This window comes from Macaca nemestrina, chromosome 16, assembly GCF_043159975.1.
Source record: "Macaca nemestrina isolate mMacNem1 chromosome 16, mMacNem.hap1, whole genome shotgun sequence".
NCBI lineage: Eukaryota > Metazoa > Chordata > Mammalia > Primates > Cercopithecidae > Macaca > Macaca nemestrina.
In genome coordinates this window covers 76,155,983-76,176,217 of record NC_092140.1, presented here as the reverse complement: position 1 = coordinate 76,176,217, position 20,235 = coordinate 76,155,983, and the positions used below count along the sequence as shown (strand labels likewise).

The 20,235-nt window shown below is 41.0% G+C and overlaps 2 protein-coding genes across 2 annotated transcripts in view; one reads left to right on the top strand and one right to left on the bottom strand.

Annotated features, from left to right (window-relative positions):
* LOC105490730 (uncharacterized) overlaps positions 1-12,116 on the top strand; it is a 442,742-nt gene extending 430,626 nt beyond the window's left edge. Inside the window, exons 8-9 of the transcript XR_011614784.1 lie at positions 8,183-8,233; positions 8,407-12,116. The gene's annotated coding sequence lies outside the window, so the exon portion shown is untranslated. The remainder of the gene's footprint in view (positions 1-8,182; positions 8,234-8,406) is intronic.
* The window catches only part of LOC105490728 (deleted in lymphocytic leukemia 7), a 132,715-nt gene that overhangs the window by 57,516 nt on the left and 54,964 nt on the right, over positions 1-20,235 (bottom strand). The gene's annotated exons all lie outside the window — the stretch shown is intronic.

Sequence of the window (20,235 nt, the reverse complement as noted above, 5' to 3'; positions counted from 1 at the left end):
CTGTTGGCTGCATAAATGTCTTCTTTTGAGAAGTGTCTGTTCATATCATTTGCCCACTTTTTGATGGGGTTGTTTGATTTTTTCTTGGAAATTTGCTTAAGTTCTTTGTAGATTCTGGATATTAGCCCTTTGTCAGATGGGTAGATTGCAAACAATTTCTCCCGTTCTGTAGGTTGCCTGTTCACTCTGATGATAGTTTCTTTTGCTGTGCATAAGTCTTTTTTTTTTTTTTTTTTTTTTTTTGAGACGGAGTCTCGCTCTGTAGCCCAGGCAGGAGTGCAGTGGCCGGATCTCAGCTCACTGCAAGCTCCACCTCCCAGGTTTTCGCCATTCTCCTGCCTCAGCCTCCCGAGTAACTGGGACTACAGGCGCCCGCCACCTCGCCTGGCTAGTTTTTTGTATTTTTTTTTTTTTTTTTTTTTTTTTTTTAGTAGAGACGGGGTTTCACCATGTTAGCCAGGATGGTCTCGATATCCTGACCTCGTGATCCGCCCGTCTCGGCCTGCATAAGTCTTTAGTTTAATTAGATCCCATTTGTCTATTTTAGCTTTCGTTGCCATTGCTTTTGGTGTTTTAGTCATGAAGGTCTTGCCCATGCCTATGTCCTGAATAGTATTGCCTAGGGTTTCTTTTAGGGTTTTTATGGTTTTAGGTCTAACATTTAAGTCTTTAATCCATCTTGAGTTAATTTTTGTATAAGGTATAAGGAAGGGATCCAGTTTCAGCTTTCTACATATGGCTAGCCAGTTTTCCAAGCACCATTTATTCAATAGGGAATCCTTTCCCCATTTCTTGTTTTTGTCAGGTTTGTCAAAGATCAGATGGTTGTAGATGTGTGATGTTATTTCTGAGGCCTCTGTTCTGTTCCGTTGGTCTACATTTCTGTTTTGGTACCAGTACCATGCTGTTTTGGTTACTATAGCCTTGTAGTATAGTTTGAAGTCAGGTAGCATGATGCCTCCAGCTTTGTTCTTTTGACTTAGGATTGTCTTGGCAATGTGGGCTCTTTTTTGGTTCCATATGAACTTTAAAGTAGTTTTTTTCCAATTCTGTGAAGAAAGTCATTGGTAGCTCAATGGGGATGGCATTGAATTTACAAATTACCTTGGGCAGTATGGCCATTTTCATGATATTGATTCTTCCTATCCTTGAGCATGGAATGTTCTTCCATTTGTTTGTGTCCTCTTTTATTTCATTGAGCAATGGTTTGTAGTTCTCCTTGAAGAGGTCTTTCACATCCTTTGTAAGTTGGATTCCTAGGTATTGTATTCTCTTTGAAGCAATTGTGAATGGGAGTTCATTCATGATTTGGCTCTCTGTTTGTCTGTTATTGGTGTATAAGAATGCTTGTGATTTTTGCACATTGATTTTGTATCCTGAGACTGCTGAAGTTGTTTATCAGCTTAAGGAGATTTTGGGCTAAGACGATGGGGTTTTCTAAATATACGATCATGTCATCTCCGAACAGGGACAATTTGACTTCCTCTTTTCCTAATTGAATACCCTTAATTTCTTTCTCTTGCCTGATTGCCCTGGCCAGAACTTTCAAAACTATGTTGAATAGGAGTGGTGAGAGAGGACATCCCCATCTTGTGCCAGTTTTCAAAGGGAATGCTTCCAGTTTTTGCCCATTCAGTATGATATTGGCTGTGGGTTTGTCATAAATAGCTCTTATTATTTTGATATATGTGCCATCAATACCTAGTTTATTGAGAGTTTTTATTATGAAGGGCTGTTGAATTTTGTCAAAAGCATTTTCTGCATCTGTTCAGATAATCATGTAGTTTTTGTCTTTGATTCTGTTTATATGATGGATTACATTTATTGATTTGCATATGTTAAATCAGCCTTGCATCCCAGGGATGAAGCCAACTTGATCGTGGTGGATAAGCTTTTTGATGTGCTGCTGGATTCAGTTTGGCAGTATTTTTTTCAGGATTTTCGCATGGATGTTCATCAGGGATATTGCTCTAAAATTCTCTTTTTTTGTTGTGTCTGTGCCAGGCTTTGGTATCAGGATGATGCTGGCCTCATAAAATGAGTTAGGGAGGATTCCCTCTTTTTCTATTGATTGGAATAGTTTCAGAAGGAATGGTACCAGCTCCTCTTTGTACCTCTGGTAAAATTTGGCTGTGAATCTGTCTGGTCCTGGACTTTTTTTGATTCGTAGGCTATTAATTATTGCCTCAATTTCAGAGCCCGTTATTGGTCTATTCAGGGATTCACCTTCTTCCTGGTTTAGTCTTGGGAGGGTGTATGTGTCCAGGAATTTATCCATTTCTTCTAGATTTTCTAGTTTATTTGCGTAGGGGTGTTTATAGTATTCTTTGATGGTAATTTGTATTTCTGTGGGATCAGTGTTGATATCCCCTTTACCATTTTTGATTGCATCTATTTGATTCTTCTCTCTTTTCTTCTTTATTAGTCTTGCTGGCAGTCTATTAATTCTGTTGATCTTTTCATAAACCAGCTCCTAGATTCATTGATTTTTTGAAGGGGTTTTTGTGTCTCTATCTCCTTCAGTTCTGCTCTGATCTTGGTTATTTCTTGCCTTCTGCTAACTTTTGAATTTGTTTGCTCTTGCTTCTCTAGCTCTTTTAATTGTGATGTTAGGGTGTCAATTTTAGATCTTTCCTGCTTTCTCTTGTGGGCATTTAGTGCTATAAATTTCCCTCTACACACTGTTTTAAATGTGTCTCAGAGATTCTGGTACATTGAGTCGTTGTTCTCATTAGTTTCAAAGAACATCTTTAGTTCTGCCTTCATTTTGTTATTTACCCAGTAGTCATTCAGGAGCGGGTTATTCAGTTTCCATGTAGTTGTGCGGTTTTGAGTGAGTTTCTTAATCCTGAGTTCTAATTTGATTGCACTGTGGTCTGAGAGACAGTTTGTTGTGATTTCTTGTTCTTTTACATTTGCTGAGGAGAGCTTTACTTCCAACTATGTGGTCAACTTTGGGATAAGAGCGATGTGGTGCTGAGAAGAATGTATATTCTGTTGACTTGGGGTGGAGATTTCTGTCGATGTCTATTAGGTCTGCTTGGTGCTGAGCTTAGTTCAAGTCCTGGATATCCTTGTTAACCTTCTGTCTCATTGATCTGTCTAATATTGACAGTGGGGTGTTAAAGTCTCCCATTATTATTATGTGTGAGTCTAAGTCTCTTTGTAGGTCTCTAAGGATGTGCTTTATGAATCTGGGTACTCCTTATTGGGTGCATATGTATTTAGGATAGTTAGCTCTTCTTGTTGAATTGATCCCTTTAACATTATGTGATGGCCTTCTTTGTCTCTTTTGATCTTTGTTTGTTTAAAATCTGTTTTATCAGGGACTAGGATTGCAATCCTTGCTTTTTTTTGTTTTCCGTTTGATTGGTAGATCTTCCTCCATCCCTTTATTTTGAGCCTATGTGTGTCTTTGCACGTGGGATGGGTCTCCTGAATACAGCACACTGATGGGTCTTGACTCTTTATCCAATTTGCCAGTCTGTGTCTTTTAATTGGGGCATTTAGCCCATTTACATTTAAGGTTAATATTGTTATGTGTGAATTTGATCCTGTCATTATGATGTTAGCTGGTTATTTTGCCCATTAGTTGATGCAGTTTCTTCGTAGCATTGATGGTCTTTACAGTTTGACATGTTTTTGCAGTGGCTGGTACCACTGCAAAAACATACCAAAGGTTGTTCCTTTCCATGTTTAGTGCTTCCTTCAGGAGCTCTTGTACAACAGGCCTGGTGGTGACAAAATCTCTCAGCATTTGCTTGTCTATAAAGGATTTTATTTCTCCTTCACTTATGAAGCTTAGTTTGGCTGGATATGAAATTCTGGGTTGAAAATTCTTTTCTTTAAGAATGTTGAATATTGGCCGCCACTCTCTTCTGGCTCATAGAGTTTCTGCTGAGAGATCCGCTGTTAGTCTGATGGGCTTCCCTTTGTGGGTAAGCCAACCTTTCTCTCTGGCTGCCCTTAACATTTTTTCCTTCATTTCAACCTTGGTGAATCTGACAATTATGTGTCTTGGGGTTGCTCTTCTCAAGGAATATCTTTGTGGTAGTCTCCGTATTTCTTGAATTTGAATGTTGGCCTGCCTTGCTAGGTTGGGGAAGTTCTCCTGGATAATATCCTGAAGAGTGCTTTCCAACTTAGTTCCATTCTCCCCATCACTTTCAGGTACACCAATCAAATGTAGATTTGGTCTTTTCACATAGTTCCATATTTCTTGGAGGCTTTGTTCCTTTTTTTACTCTTCTCTAAACTTCTCTTCTCACTTCATTTCATTAATTTGATCTTCAATCACTGATAACCTTTCTTCCACTTGATCGAATCAGCTACTGAAGCTTGTGCATGTGTCACATAGTTCTCGTGCCATGGTTTTCAGCTCCATCAGGCCATTTAAGGTCTTCTCTATGCTGTTTATTCTAGTTAGCCATTCATCTAATCTTTTTTCAAAGTTTTTAGCTTCCTTGAGATGGGTTCGAACATCCTCCTTTAGCTCAGAGAAGTTTGTTATTACCGACCTTCTAAAGCCTAGTTTTGTCAGCCCATCAAAGTCTTTCTCCATCCAACTTTGTTCCGTTGCTGGCAAGGAGCTGTGATCCTTTGGATGAGAAGAAACGCTCTGGATTTTAGAATTTTCAGCTTTTCTGCTCTGGTTTCTCCCCATCTTTGTGGTTTTATCTACCTTTGGTCTTCGATGATGGTGACCTACAGATGGGGTTTTGGTGTGGATGTCCTTTTTGTTGATGTTGATGTTATTCCTTTCTGTTTGTTAGTTTTCCTTCTAAGAGTCATGTCCCTCAGCTGCAGGTCTGTTGGAGTTTGCGGGAGGTCCACTGCAGACCCTGTTTGCCTGGATATCACCAGCGGAGGCTGCAGAACAGCAAATATTGCTGCCCAATCCTTCCTCTGGAAGCTTCGTCTCTGTGGGGCACCCAGCTATATAAGGTGTCAGTCGGCCCCTACTGGGAGGTATCTCCCAGTTAGGCTACCTGGGCATCAGGGACCCACTTGAGGAGACAGTCTGTCCATTCTCAGAGCTCAAACTCCATGCTGGGAGAACCACTGCTCTCTTCAGAGCTGCCAAACAGGGACGTTTAAGTCTGCAGAAGTTTCTGCTGCTTTTTGTTCAACTATGCCCTACCCCCAGAGGTGGAGTCTACAGAGGCAAGCAGGAGCTGTGGTGGGCTCCACCCAGTTCAAGCTTCCAGGCCACTTTGTTTACCTACTCAAACCTCAGCAATGGCTGACACCCCTCCCTGTGTCAGGCTGCCACCTGGCAATTCTATCTGGGACTGCTAAGCTAGCAGTAAGCAAGGCTCCATAGCTGAGCCAGGCACAGGGTATAATTTCCTGGTGTGCCATTTGCTAAGGCTGTTGGAAAAGCACAATATTAGGGCCGGAGTGACCCGATTTTCCAGGTACAGTCTGTCACTACTTCCCTTGGCTAGGAAAGGGAAGTCCCCCGACCCCTTGCGCTTCCCAGGTGAGGCGATAAACCCCTGCTTTGTCTCACCCTCCTTGGGCTATACCCACTGTCCAACCAGTCCCATTGACATGAATCAGCTACTTCAGTTGGAAATGCAGAAATTACCCATCTTCTGCATGGATCACGCTGGGAACTACAGATCGGAGCTGTTCCTATTCAGCCATCTTGGAATGGACCCTCCATTCATGATTTTAAAGATGTTGTTTCATGTCTTCTAGCTTCATTTTTTCCTATAGAAACTAGCCATCATGTTTATACACTTCTATATAATATGTCTTCTTTCTTTTGATGCTTTTAAGATTTATTCTTTGGTTTTCAGCAGTTTGACCATGATACAGTTAATTATGTTTTTATTTGCACTTACCCTATTTGGGGTTTGTGGAGCTTCATGAATGTGTGGGTTGCTGTTTTCAATCAAATTTATAAATTTTTTAGATAATATAGTTGCAATTTTTTTTCCTGCTCCATATTCTCTCTCCTCTTCTTCTTAAATATGTGTCAGACCTTTTGAGACAATTGCACAGCTCACTGAGGCTCTGCTCAGTTAAAAGAAAAATCTCTTGGTCTCTGTCCTTCAGTTTAGATGCTTGCTATTGGCCTTTCTTCATGAACACCACTCCTTTCTTTTGTTGTGTTAAATGTCCTGTTAATCCCAGGAAATGAATTTTTTAAAGATTTTGTTTTTCACTTCTGGGACTCCCATTTGCTTCTTTTTACAACTTACATATCATTTCTGAAAATTTCCTATTTTTTCACCGTTTATACCCATGCTTTCCTGTAAATTCATTAACATATTTATCATAACTATATTAAAAATTTTTGTCAGTGTTAACATCTGGTTAATTTCAACATTTCATTATTCTGTAGGTCTCTTTCTATTTCCATTACTCTCTGGGCTATGTGTCATACTTTTCTGTATCTTTGTAAGTCTAATAAATTTTAATTTCATACTAGATATTATGGGTGATACTTTATAGAGACTCTGGATTCTGTTATCTTTTTCTGAAGAACATTAACTTTTGTTTTAGAAGGTAGTTAAATTACAGGCAGATGAACTTGATTTATGAAGCTTGATTTTAGGCTGTTGGAGTAGTTTTATTTTAGTTTTGCAACTAGCCTAGGATGAATCCCTAGTCCTGAGCCTTAAGGCATAACTTCTGGGTTTTAATTTTAATAGTTTGAGGCATTTTTCATGTGGAAATGATCTATGGTCCTTGGTGAAGGGTACTGCCTTCCAAAGAGGTTTTGTGTTGAATTGCCAGAGAGCCCAGTGCTGTCACTGGCTTGGGCACACTTTTCACTAATTTCTTAGCTTCAGGATTCCTGCACCTTTGTGAACTCTTTTCCAACCACAGTCAAGGCTAAAATAACCAATTCCCTGACATAGCTTTATGTTGATGGGTGGATTTATTTATAGTTTTTCCTTTTAATAAGGCATTAACCATTTAAGAGTCATGGCTCCATAGGAGGCTTGTGAGCCTCTTGTGGGTCCCAGATCTCAATTCCTATTCCTAAATAGTCATTATAACCCAAGTCTCTTGGTCACTAAGACAGGAAACTACATCACCCCCAAATCCAGGATAGGCATACCATCAGCTCTTAGGGTCACCACTCCAGGGCTTTATCTCACTCTTTAAAGAGTTTGGCTAAACATTTAAAATGTTGATTTTCATATCTCATCTACAATTACTAGATCTGTTACTAAGGGAAGGTTTCTATTATCTTTTTTGCCATGTTCTGGAGTAGAAACCCTGTTTCTACGTTTGTTTGTAAGTAGCCTAGTCAAATAATGGTTTTAAACAGAGACTACATATTGGTGGCTCATAGATTTTGTTTGTTTTTCTTTGTTTTTTAAGCTGAACATTTCACACGAAAATCCAGATTTCCATCTTCTCTTGAAAATTTTCAATCTTGGGTGATATTAGGCCGCATTCTCCCATGGCACCAGTAGGATGGAACTTAGTAGTGGCTTCCCCCTTTGAAAAGGGATAAATAATCCAGAGCATACCATGGCCACCACATCAGCCTACAGACTTAAAACTAACCTGCTTTACTTTCCTGGCTACAGAAAGTATGTAAGTTTCTAACTGCTGAACTAATAGACTTGTCACGATTAATACTGAGTGTCAACTTGATTGGACTGAAGGATGCACAATATTGATCCTGGGTGTGTCTGTGAGGGTGTTGCCAAAGGAGATTAACATTTGAGTCAGTGGTCTGGGAAAGGCAGACCCACCCTCAATCTGGGTGGGCACCATCTAATCAGCTGCCAGCATGGCCCGGATATAAAGCAGGCAGAAAAACGTGAAAAGGCTAGATTGGCTTAGCCTCCCAACCTACATCTTTTTCCCATGCTGTAAGCTTCCTGCCCTTGAACATCAGACCGTGAGTTCTTCAGCTTTGGGACTCAGACTGGTTTCCTTGCTCCTCAGCTTGCAGACAGCCTATTGTGGGTCTTGTGATCATATGAGTTTAATACTCCTTAATAAACTCATATATATATATATATATATATATATATACATATATATATATATCTCCTACTAGTTCTGTCCCTTTAGAGAACCCTGACTAATAGAAGACTATCACATTTTTATGCATGGCATCACATGAGGAATTTCTTCTTTTGGGTAGCCTTTATTGTTCATTCCCACAATCCATTGTTTAAAGTAATATCTTTCTCTCATCATTTAACAGGATTAGATCAAAGATGTCCCTAAGAAGCAATGAGATGTCACAAAGTTCTAGGTAAGGAGAGAGCTTTAGTTTATGTAAATTTCATCTTTCCATAGACCTGCCCTCACCCTTCTAACCTTTTTCCTCCCCTGTATTAAGAAATATCTAACTTTATATTTCATTAGGAGGGGCATGATAAAGTAAGCAGAGCACTACAGTGGGCATAGAATGCATTCCATTTCCAGACCTATCTCTTACCAGCTGGATATCTCACTCTCAGGAAGATCAAGTGACAAACCTGGATTAGTCCATTTTCACGCTGCTATAAGGAACTACCTGAGACTGGGTAATTTATGAAGAAAAGAGATTTAATTGATTCATAGTTCTGCAGGCTTAACGGGAAGCATGACTTGGGGATCTCAGGAAACTTATTATATAATCATAGCAGAAGGTGAAGGGGAAGCAAGGCATATCTTCTCATGGAAGCAGGGGAGAGAGAAAGCAAAGGGGGAACTGGTACACAGTTTTAACCATCATATCTGGTGAGAACTCACTCACTATCATGAAAACAGCATAGGGCAAACCATCCTCATGATCCAGTTACCTCCTACCAGGTCCCTTCCCTGACATGTGGGGATTACAATTTGGCATGAGATTTTGGTAGGGACACAGCCAAACCAGATTAAAACTCAGACTCTCAATCTCCATCTCTGACTTCCTCCATCTTCTGCTGCTTCCCCCTTCTTCTTTCCATCCCATTTATATGAGAAATCAGGTGGGTGCTCTTCTATTCATCTCATGAGCTACTGGGCATGTTTGCATTTGGGGAACTTAAAACAAAAATGAACCAGATAGCTGTTGTCTTTTTGCGAAGAATAATTTTAGGGATCATAAAACAAAAAGAAAAACATCTTTGTATCAGAGAATAGCATTATGATCTCCACACATAGTGCCAGCTCTTTTAACTTTTAAGGTCAAATGTCCTAGTTTTCCAAATGTCCACTAATTCCCTTTAAACAAAACCCTGTCTGGGCAAAATAAAACATGTCCATGAATTCAATTTAGATAAAACTGATTTAGCCTATGAGCCATGAATTTAAAGAAAGAAATCTTAAATAATGGAAAAAATTGCTTTTGATTTATGTGTTTAATAAGTTAGCTATATTAAGCTTAAAAATGTAGCATTTAATTTTGTATCTTTTTGCACTGTGGAATGATTTCATGTATAAATCTCTAGCCTCTTGTTAGTCCCAATAGGCAATCAAACTATTGACACATTTGTATTTTCTCACAAAGGCCTGCTAGGGTGTGAGATAAAGAACAGATGCTTAGTCCAGCTAACGTGTTCATAGGATTGTAGATCTAGAAAGTACATCAAAGGCTTCTAGTCCAAAGACGGCAAAAAACACAGCACGTTGTACAGCCAGCATGACAGATATCACCTGGCACAGGAGCAGAAATTCCCACCCTTAGAGCTTGCATTATTTTGAATTAGGATTCGGACTCTCCCCAAGTCCTATTTTTGAAGAAAAGCATTTCCAAACTTACATACCATCAACCAGTAATTTTGTGGGATATTCTTAAGTATTAGATAGCTGCCATAGTGTACCAGTCAAAGTTTAATTGCAATCTGAATTCACTCTATCTAGCTTAATTAGCAGGCGAATTCATTATTATTGTTATTATTATTCCCTGGGAGGCCAGACTTGTGTGCTACACAGCCAGGAATAAAACAGTCCCGAAACCAGGCAGAAAATGATGCCCAATTGCATTGTGGTACATCTCAAGCAGAGACATCACTACCACTGCTATCACATGTGACTGAGCAACCATAGCCTTTGAGAGTGGACACCAGGCACTCCATCACAGCCACCTCGGGAAGACCGGACACCTGCAGCACCATGCTTATCAAATGGTGCAATTCCTTCCGGACGTGCTGACTTCCTCTCCCAGGTCTCATGGATTGGTCCTGTCTAGGTCATATGCCTGTATCCAGCCTCCAGGGGAGTCCTGGGAAATGTAACTTTTTAGAAAACGGAAGCAGGCACGTAGACTCTGCCACCTGATCAAATGAGTGTAATTTAAATGGGCATCTTTATTGAAGGACTTCAGAGCCTTTAAAATGCTAATATGTTCTGATTCGTCAAAAAGAGTTTTTAAAAATTATTTTACCATGACACACTTTTTTCTAACTTCCCAGAACTGTGGGTTCTACCTAACACTTTTGAATAATGCCCTATTAAGCTGTTAACACATCTTGATAGAGATTAATCTGTTACCATCTTAACAGAGATTGTGAGTTTCTATGTTAGTAGTAGCAAGTTCCTCCCTGCAAAAGCTTAAGGTTGTGGTCAATTCGGAAGAACAGCTGGCAGAGGGGATCAGGGGTTAAGGTCTCAGGTGATTGGCTTACAAGTACAGCCATGGTGGAGCCCCTGAGCAGCGCTGCAGCCCTCGCCATTCCAGGACAGCATGGTCTAGAAGTTCACCCTAGAAGTAAAAGCCCCTCTGTCTGAATCACTCCTAGATAGCAGTTTCTGCATGCCACAGATTACTGCTCTGTGCATTTTAGCAAATCGAGCCCACCAAACGTATTTCACCAAGGACTTTTTTATTTAAAACCTGGGTTTATTGGCATTCAGAAATGTGAAGGGTCATTTTGTTTTTTACTAATGACTCATTTGTTGAGAGCGAACATCAGTTTGCAGACTTCTGAAAAGAGCATGTACTAGTAATTTGCAACACATTATCATGTGGGAATCAGATTACAGCTAAGGAGCCCTCATAAAACCTGCTTTAACATTTACTACATTTCTGGAGAAATGTATGTGCTCTTTGCCTCTGTAATGATGCAGTCATTTGCCTTATGTGGAATTGGGGTGGAGGGAGAATACCGTCCTCAAGCTACATGGTTGCTGAAGTGAAATAAACTCAGTCCCAAAAGTAAAGTCATCATTGGTCGTTTCCCAAAAGGATTACCACAGAAATGAGATAAGGCATAGGGTAGAGTGAGGTGGAGAAGGCCTGTGGTCAATCTCATGGAGATGGAATCTGTGAGTGTGCAAATGCAGAAGGGGCAGAGTCTGTGGCCAGGCAGAGAATGGGCTGGGAGTCAGTAAGTGTGATATCTCGCCTTCCTGTCTCCGCTCATTTCCCCTGTTCTGCCAGATAGGTTCCCGTTCCTCCCACTCAGAGCTGGCACTCAAACACTGGCTTTCTTCAAATGAGTTCCCAATCCATCCATCTGTTCATCTATCCTTGGGTTTGCTCAAGCAATCAATCAAACATTCTCCGATTTTCTGCCTGCATTTTCTTACCCAAATAACTGGAGCATTTCCGCCTGCCTTCCTTAAATGGCTATTTTTCCAAATCAAGTTGGTAAATATCTATTTTGTTTGTTACTAATGACTCATTTGTTGAGAGCGAACATCAGTTTGCAGACTTCTGAAGCAGTTCTCAGACTTGTTGGTCCTAAAACTCTATACCCTCAGTAATTGTTGAGAATCTCAAAGTGCTTTTGTTCATGAGGGTTATACCAATCAATATTTACCATATTGGACATAGGCCACTTTAGAAATTAACTAGAAAGTAGAAAGGAATGTTTAAAACACAAAAATAAGCACATTTGACCAGCCACTTCGCCTCTGGAAAACTCCACTGTATACCAGTAAGAGAATGAAAGTGAAAAAGCAAATACCATCTTAGTAACTATGAAAATAGTTTTGACCTCATGGACCTCCACAAAGATGTTGAGCACCACCAGCATCCCTAGACACTTTGAAAACGGCTGCTGTAGAGCATCTGCAAATGGTCTTCCTGCCTTGGTCCCTTGTTCCCCACATCGCTGCCTCATGGATCTTCCTAAAACACACATTTGATTGTAACACTCCCTTACATGGAGCCCTTTTTATGGCTGTTTATCATCTGTGGCATAAATTATCAATAGCAACCATGATCTAGACCATGCCTGTCTTTGCCTGGAAGACTCCTATCTGTCCTTCACATCTCAGCTCAGAACACTGGGAAGTTGTGATAATTTTGACAAGATTTTGCTTTGATAAAATAGAACAAATAAAAAAAAATTCTACTTAATTTTTTTATTTGCAAATATTTGTGAGATTAAAAAACTAGATGGCTTTGATTTTAAGATTTTATGTTAGAAGTCAGAAAATCAAGAGCCCACTAAACTTTTCAGCCTAAAAGCCATGAATATCTTTTATCATTTAGTATGTCCTTCTCCATAGGTGTTCAAACTGTGGTTTTATTTATATACATAGAGACTGCCCTCTAGAATAAAAGTATTTTATCTATCTCTTTCCCCCACACCCCCAAAAAACTCGACTCAAATATCATATATTTCAAGAAGCCTTTCTTAACACTCTCTTCCCTCCCTTAGTGGTCTGATCATGACTCCTCACATATCTAGAAGACCACTTCCTTCACAAAGGGTCCGTAAGTCCCTTGAGAACAAAAACCATTTTCCATTAGTCTTTGTAACTAGACTTTAGTACAGTGACTGGCATGGTTCCTGAAACAAAAGCCATTTCTAATAAATGGCTAATGGAAATCAGACATGTGCGTATGTTGTCTCTTTGCCATGGTAATCATTTTCCCAGCCTCTGTGCCATCCTCCAATATAGCTCTTTTCTCAGCATCTGAGATTCTGTTGTTGGCAGTGTGATATTCTCAAATAGCCATAACCAAAACTTTAGCCATCTATGAATTCTCCCTCACTCTCAACCTCCTTGTCCAAGAAACTATTGAGACCTCTTCATTTGATCTCTGCAATTTTATCTCCAACCATTTTGTCTTTTCTGCCTTCCCTTGCCATGACTTTAATTTGCTTCCTCATTATTTCACACTTGACCATTAGCACAACCTCCTCGTCTTCTACAAAATAGCCCTAGTTTCCATATAGTGAGCTTCTTGAAGTCAGAAGATTTATTCCGTATCATATTCCTAGCATATTGCACAGGACTCAAAATTGTCTTTTGAATAAAAATGTGAATTCCCACCCATCATATACACTGTCTACAGAAAAAAAAATCTTCAGCATAACTTCTAATTATGTCCTTTACCTATTCAAATATTTTCTGTGTCTGAATGTAGCAGATGCTGTTCGTGGCTGGGTCCACCTCCCCTCAGCCTGGGTTCACCTACAACATGCAGCTCCCAAGACAGTCTCCCACTTCAAAGGCGTGTGTCTCTTTTCTGTTCTTGCTAAAACTTTTCTCCAGCATCAAAGGAGCTTGTTTTACAAAAGGTATAACCCAGAAGTTGGGAAAAGTCAACACTGCTGAGGGCAACCTCAGCTGATGGGGGTTGGGAATCACTTGCTGAATTTCTCAGTCTCCTCATCCCTGGTAGATGGATTCTAAAATGTGTTTCTCCATTTCTCAGGGGGCCCAGCAGGACTGAGCTCCCATTGCTCACAGAAGCAAATCACTCATTTAACAAATGTTTCATTGTTTTCTCCTTTCCCTATCTCACTTCTACTTCTTCCCTTGTGCCCCCAGAGATGGTCTTCCAAATAAACTATCTGAACCAAACAATGACATGAACAAAATCTAAATTTCCTGGCCTATCATTCAAAGTACCCCAATAGCTTGATTCTAATCTATATTTCCAGGTTACATCATCTTACACATAATCTTACACAGATTCCACCCTCTGGCCAACTGGAAGCCTTGTTGATCCCCAACCATCTCACTCCAAGTTATGATTATTCCGTAGTTTCATTCACTTAGAATTGCACCACTATAATTAACTTAGACCAGTGGAGCTTCCCTCTCTAGTATGGGGAGGGACCCAGCCAATGCAACCTCTCAGAGGAGGGTGACTACAGTAAAGTCCTGTGAGCAAAAGAAAGTGCAGGCTATAGCTGATGCATTGACAGCCAATAGTGTCTGCCACAAACAGGTAGCAGGAAGGTAAAACATAAAGAAAATAGGTGCTCACAAATTCAACACAAAGTGCTAGAGACGTACTGGTGAGCTGAGGTGAGTCCTCTGAAATTTACTCCAGTAACAGACACTTTTTACACACTCATCCCCAGCCACCCATCCCTGATCCCTGCCATAGGCTCTCCCCATGCTCGCCCATACCACACCCAAAGGAATACATATAGAGATATGGCCAGGCCCCCTAGGCCTGTGCTCTGACTGCTCTGCCAGAACAAAGATCACAGACTTACCACTCCCCATTTTTAAGAGGTTGCCAACCCTTGCTCCTTGCAAAGCCATAAGCTCTAACTTCAGTTCAGTGACCCACCCCGTGTTTTGCCAGGCACCTGGATTTCTGTGCAACCTGGATGCAGAGAGTTTCCAAATGTCTAGGGCTATGAGATGTTAATCAAACATCCACTTGAAATGCTTTGGAAGCACTTCTGCTTTTTGGGTTATTGATGTGCTCATGTTGTATTAGGATATATTTCTGGTGCAATCATGAATTCACTTCAAGACATATTAAAGAAGGATTTTTTCCTAGCTGCTTACTTCAGAACATTGGTCCCTAGAGACCAGGTATTTTTCACAGCTCCTTAGAAGCCCATAAAAAATGATGGAAAAATGCAGCTGGGCATCTCATGTGGAAATCAAACCCACTGGAATTCCATCTGAATATATGCCTTAACTTAGCTTGGTTATTGGTTCTTCTGAGTTGTTCACTACATACCTCTCCCCAACTTGTTTCCATCTCAAAGGAAGAGAAGCAATGGGAATTTCCAATCACATTATTCTCCAAGAAAGATGTTTGTGCCCCCAGGTAATGGACATTTCCCTCCACAGAGCATGTCACACTCAGAAGAAGTGTTCAAGTGTATATTCTATGGACACAAATGGCAACCTGTCCTGGAGACACTCACAGAGAGATTGAATGGCCACTGCATTTGAAGGCATGGACTCCCATCTCTGATCTGCCACTTCTCCCTAGCAGGGACCCGAGACAAGCTGCTCGGACTGTCTGGGTTCTTTCTCTGATCTGTAGTAGAGTGATCAATCTCCTTCCCTGCATCTGTGTGAACAGTTCAGTGCTTTATAAAAGTGAATGATTCATATTGGAACCTGTCCTGCAGCTCTGGGTGAATGCTTCTTCCCTAGAGCTGTCAGTTGTCAACCTAAAACTGGCAGTCTTCAGATGTGCAAATTAGCTTTTTCTTACTGAAGAGAATCTGGGGACTCCTTGTTCTTATCTAGATTTAACATAATTGGGCTGGTTATGTAAGGAGAAGAAACAACCCCTCAGCTTACGTCATGCCCTATGGAAGTGCCATGACTGTCGGTCCTCTGAAGCCTGAGCTTGCCAATGGATAATCTACTAGATGGCCTGGGTTAATGTTCCTTCCTGCTGACTTAAACTGAAGAGTAACTCACCCAGATGTGACAGCAAATCATTTGGAGGAAACCTAAATTCAATGGGCACCTGGGGTTGGGACAAGTGAGTGAGACATAGAGATGGATGCACCAGGAATCAGGAATGAGGCCAGGCATTCACTAGCTTTCAATTATTTCACATCTTAGAGGAATTTTAGATTAAATCAGAAGATGTGACAGTAATAATAGTAACCAGTGTAACATTACAATTTTCTTAAATTTTGGTTTTGAGAGGAGTACCTGGGGAGTACAGAACAGGTTTTTTCTAGAATTTTGCTCTATTAGAAGCCAAATATGGTAGTTGATCCTGGAGTTAATATGACCCATTGGAAATTGAAAATTGGAATCTGAAAATTTGAGTGCTGAATAGTCCTTACAGCCTTATCCTCAGCTATAAAAAGGATCACTTAAGGCAATTTGGCCAACTAGTGGGTGATTAAGAGGCTGCAAAGCTAAATGGTAAATTAAGCATCGTCTTCCTCATTGTTGAACCACCTTACTGGGAAACACTCCTGTAGTACCGCTTCCTCCTTCTCCAGGCTGTAGCTGAAATTCCTGACTTGGGAGTTGAAGTTGCCATTCACGACTTGGAGATAAACACTTCAAAACATCATGGGAAGAACCAGTTTTCTCCAAGAATAGAGCATTTATCACCAACACTTGCCAAATGTTCTCAGGTAACAGAGAGGTAGAAATACAGGTCTGGCCATAGATATTCCAGGCCCTTTATTCTATGCTTTCATTGTCTAAAGGCAGCAACACCTTTAAAATGACAGAACATACTGACCGCCAAAACAGAAGGAAACCACTACTCATAATTGCTTGAACAGACTCTAGCATAAAGGACCAACATTAAGATGAAAATTAGGTGGAGAAACTCAAGGCAGCCATCATTTTGAAGCAGATCACAGGTGGCAGAGATTTGGCAGAAGGAGACCTTCATGTGACATCATTTTGCCTGTGTGGTTTTACTAATAAGACTGATGGGTTCAAGGTTCTAGAAAAAAAACCTAACTCTTGGACTTTACATGGGCCTGAACCCCATCATCAAAGAGTCTGATTTTTACCCCTTCTGGCTTCTCTCTCTACCTGTGTGGCAAATACACTTGGTTCACCATATGCCATATTCATAGATAATCATAAGACTCTAACAAAAGGACACAGCAAATTATGTGATTGCCCAGAAGGTTCCTTGCCTGATTTTTGGTTGTTTTGTTTTGTTTTTTAGGTCCTGAACACATAAACAAGAGCTAACTTGTATACTTGTACTGTGCAACACTAATACAATTTACCATGTAGTTTAATCCAGAACCTACCACATAGTAGCAGCTCAGTGAATATTTGTTGAATGAAATAAATACTCCTAGGATTCAGCAGGAAGAGAAATCCATAAAAGTTAAGAATGGAGAAAATTGCTCACTAATACATGGTGGGTAGATACAAGACTTCTCTGGAACCAGACTTCCTGCGTCAGAATCCCAGCTTTACCAACTGAATCTCTCTGTCTTTGGGCAAACCCCATAATTTCTCTGTACCTCATCTGTAAAGTGCAGAAAATAATTTTCAAAATGGAATTTTTAGAAAATATAAAATCCTTTATTTTTTAACTCTTTGAGTGAGTTAAAAATGAATGTTATGACTCTCCCAAAGAGCACCTGGGGAGTAAGGATATTTATAGACAATTTAACAGAGAAAGATTAGGATAAGATTGCCAGGTTAGATATAATCTGGGTAATGTCCAATATGCCATAAATCACTGGGGTTCTCAGTTTCCCTGATGAGAAATCAGTCTTCAAATTAACAAGTGACTTCCTTAAGCCTTGGAACTTTAATCATAGTTGAGTGATGAGGTAAATCAAGGACATTCTTCAAGAAAATCCTTGAGGGGCCTTTGCTCTCCTATGATATTGAAAGAATATGTCTCTCACCTTTTTGCCTTTGTTCCAAGTTTTTGATAATTTTTCTGGCATCACCTTTCTTATTATGAGGATGAAATGGGTTAATGTAACAAAAAGTCCTTAAAACAGTACCTGGCATTTACTTAGTAAATGCTATACTGACTCTGAGTTTTCCTGCTGAGATCAGGCCCACTTAATAATACCCAGGAGGGGATTTAAAAAACAAAGCTCAGAAATGTTACTGTTAGCATTACTTCTCCAATCAAGAGGGACCTCCCACTGTTAAAGCAGAAGAGAGATGAATAACGTTGTCTGCATTCCCTGTTGGAATTACTAACATTTAAAGTAGCCTTGGGGGTTTCATGTCCCATGACTCTCAAAGCGAAATGGAACACTAGCATGTGTTGGGGGCAGGGAGACAGCAAAGATGGAGCGAATCAAAGGGCGGCACCCCTCGCTGGCCACATGGAATCCCTGCAGAAGTCACCTGAACCACCTCCCACTTGCCATCCTTGCATCTTTGCTGACACCTCTTGCCCCAGGTGTGGAAACAGCTTCCTCACTGAGCTCCCTGTCCCCTGCTGTTCCTACTTTTCCTTCATTCTCAACTGGTCACCAGACCTACTGCCTAAAACATGGATCCAATCATGTTATTCCCCTGCCCCCACACCTTTAACAATGACCTACTACCTACATAGCAGTGCCCAAAACTCCCCGCCATCTCTCCCCACAGACCAGTTCCACCCCCATCTCCCTGATGGACTCTGTGGCCTCACTCTCCACTCGTGTTGGACCACCCAGCTCAGGGCCTTCCCTCTGCTCCTACCCATTGTCGGTGTCTCCTCACAAACCCATATTCGCTCTTGTCCGACTCACTCTGATGGATCCTCTGCTGTGAAACCTCCCCTAAGCCCAAGCCAGGGGCCTACATTTCCCTCCTTTCCACTCTCACAGCTGTATTCATGGCACAGCAGGCGTTTCCCCAGCACCATAGGTTTCTCCCACAGTTAGAGAATCTGATAGCATCTCTGTCTCTCAACTGTGACTCCTGAGGGCAGGGGCTGAGTTCCGCTGGACCTCGCATTTCCCAGTCTGCAGCTGTGTGCAGGCTCTGTCCCCAGCCTCGTAAGTATTCTCTTAACCAACTCTCTTGCCTTATTCCAACACTTACCCTGGGTGGAGCCTGGCTAGATACCCAGCAAACCAATCTCCCCACCTCTCAGGGCCCATGGTTGGGTCACATTCCTCAGTCTCCTCTTAGAGAGGGGGTGGAAACGTGGGCACCCGTTCTGGGCTGGCCTGTGACATCTCCCATCACATTCCCCCAGACCCTCCTGTGCATGGGTGTGAAAACACGGACAAATAATACTAAGGTCATGAAAGAAAAGGATGAAGTCAAAAGAACAATTCCTGACACTTAGCAGAAAGAACCTCATTGTCGAGGACACTCTAAATACTGAGCCTCCATCACCGGCTGCCTACTTCTTCAACTACAGGGCTTCAGGCAGAACATAGAGCGACCACTCTGTCCTCTGTGTCCTGGAGTGAAAAGCACAGTGAGACTCTATCACTTTTCAAGGAGCCAAGAAATGAAAATATTATAAGGGAATAAACATTTCCTGAGAGGAAAATAGCATCAGGGGCGCTCGCCTGGGATGTTCAAATGTGGAAATGATTCATAGGAAAATCCCTCCCACAGAGATGATGAGAGATGCTAGGTTAAGACTTCGTCATAACAGTGAGTGATGTTTAGGAGTGAGGAGAAAAAGCCGGCATCCTCATGGACACCCTTCCACCCTCACACCCCTGGGACTGTGGAAGCAGTCACCACACCGACTGTGCTTTATTTTCAGCTGCAAACCCAGAGAAGGGAGCCTGGGTTATATCAAAGGAGAGAGTAGCTTCTAGGAAGTCTGCTGCCGAGTGAAGTTTATTTTCCCTCTGTATGGCTGTAAATAATGGCTTCAATTTTGGAAAACATACATCTGGAGCATCGTCATATTGCCAAACAAACAGAGCCTCATCACAATACAACAGCATCATCCAGAATGTCGTCTGTTTTCTGCATGAAACATTGCTAGAGGGTACTCAGCGTTTCGGAGCTTGGTGTGTGCAGAGTGTGGATAGTATACATGCAGGTTAGCATGTTAATTCTCCAGTTGCAACCGGGGAAGAATGCATGCGACATTGGGGTCAGAGTGTGGGCCTAAGTTCCCGAGTTCTTGTATTGGTTCTGCTGCTGCCTGTGCTCCTGAACAACCCATGTAACCTCTCAGTGCCTCAATGCCATTCTCCAGATGATGAGACCCACACAATGCAAACATTCAGTGTGAATGTTTCTTTAAGAAAATTGAACTTGACATACTAGATGACTAAGCCCTGTAAAATCTTCATCACAAGATTCTTGAGAGCAGAAAACTCATGGTATGTACAACATAGATGTTGATTTATTTAAATATGTATACACACACATATATTTAACGCACATTTTCAGGAACACAATTGTTTTCTACAGAAAAGTACTCTTCTAAGTTATATGTCCTATTAGCGCTTAATCAGTCAATGCCTACTTGATTGCAAGGCATCTTTAAAATATAGAACCACATGTTACCTAAACAGAATATATCATCATTATGAAATTATAGAATTTTAGCCCTATAACGGACCCTGGAAATCATTTTGTTCTAACTTTTCATAGCATCTGAGGAAGCTAAACCCAAGTGAGGTAAATTACTGCCCACTTCAAAACATGTCTGCGTAGAATTTGTCATAATGTTAAAGTCTGATCAAGTAAATTGAAACATCT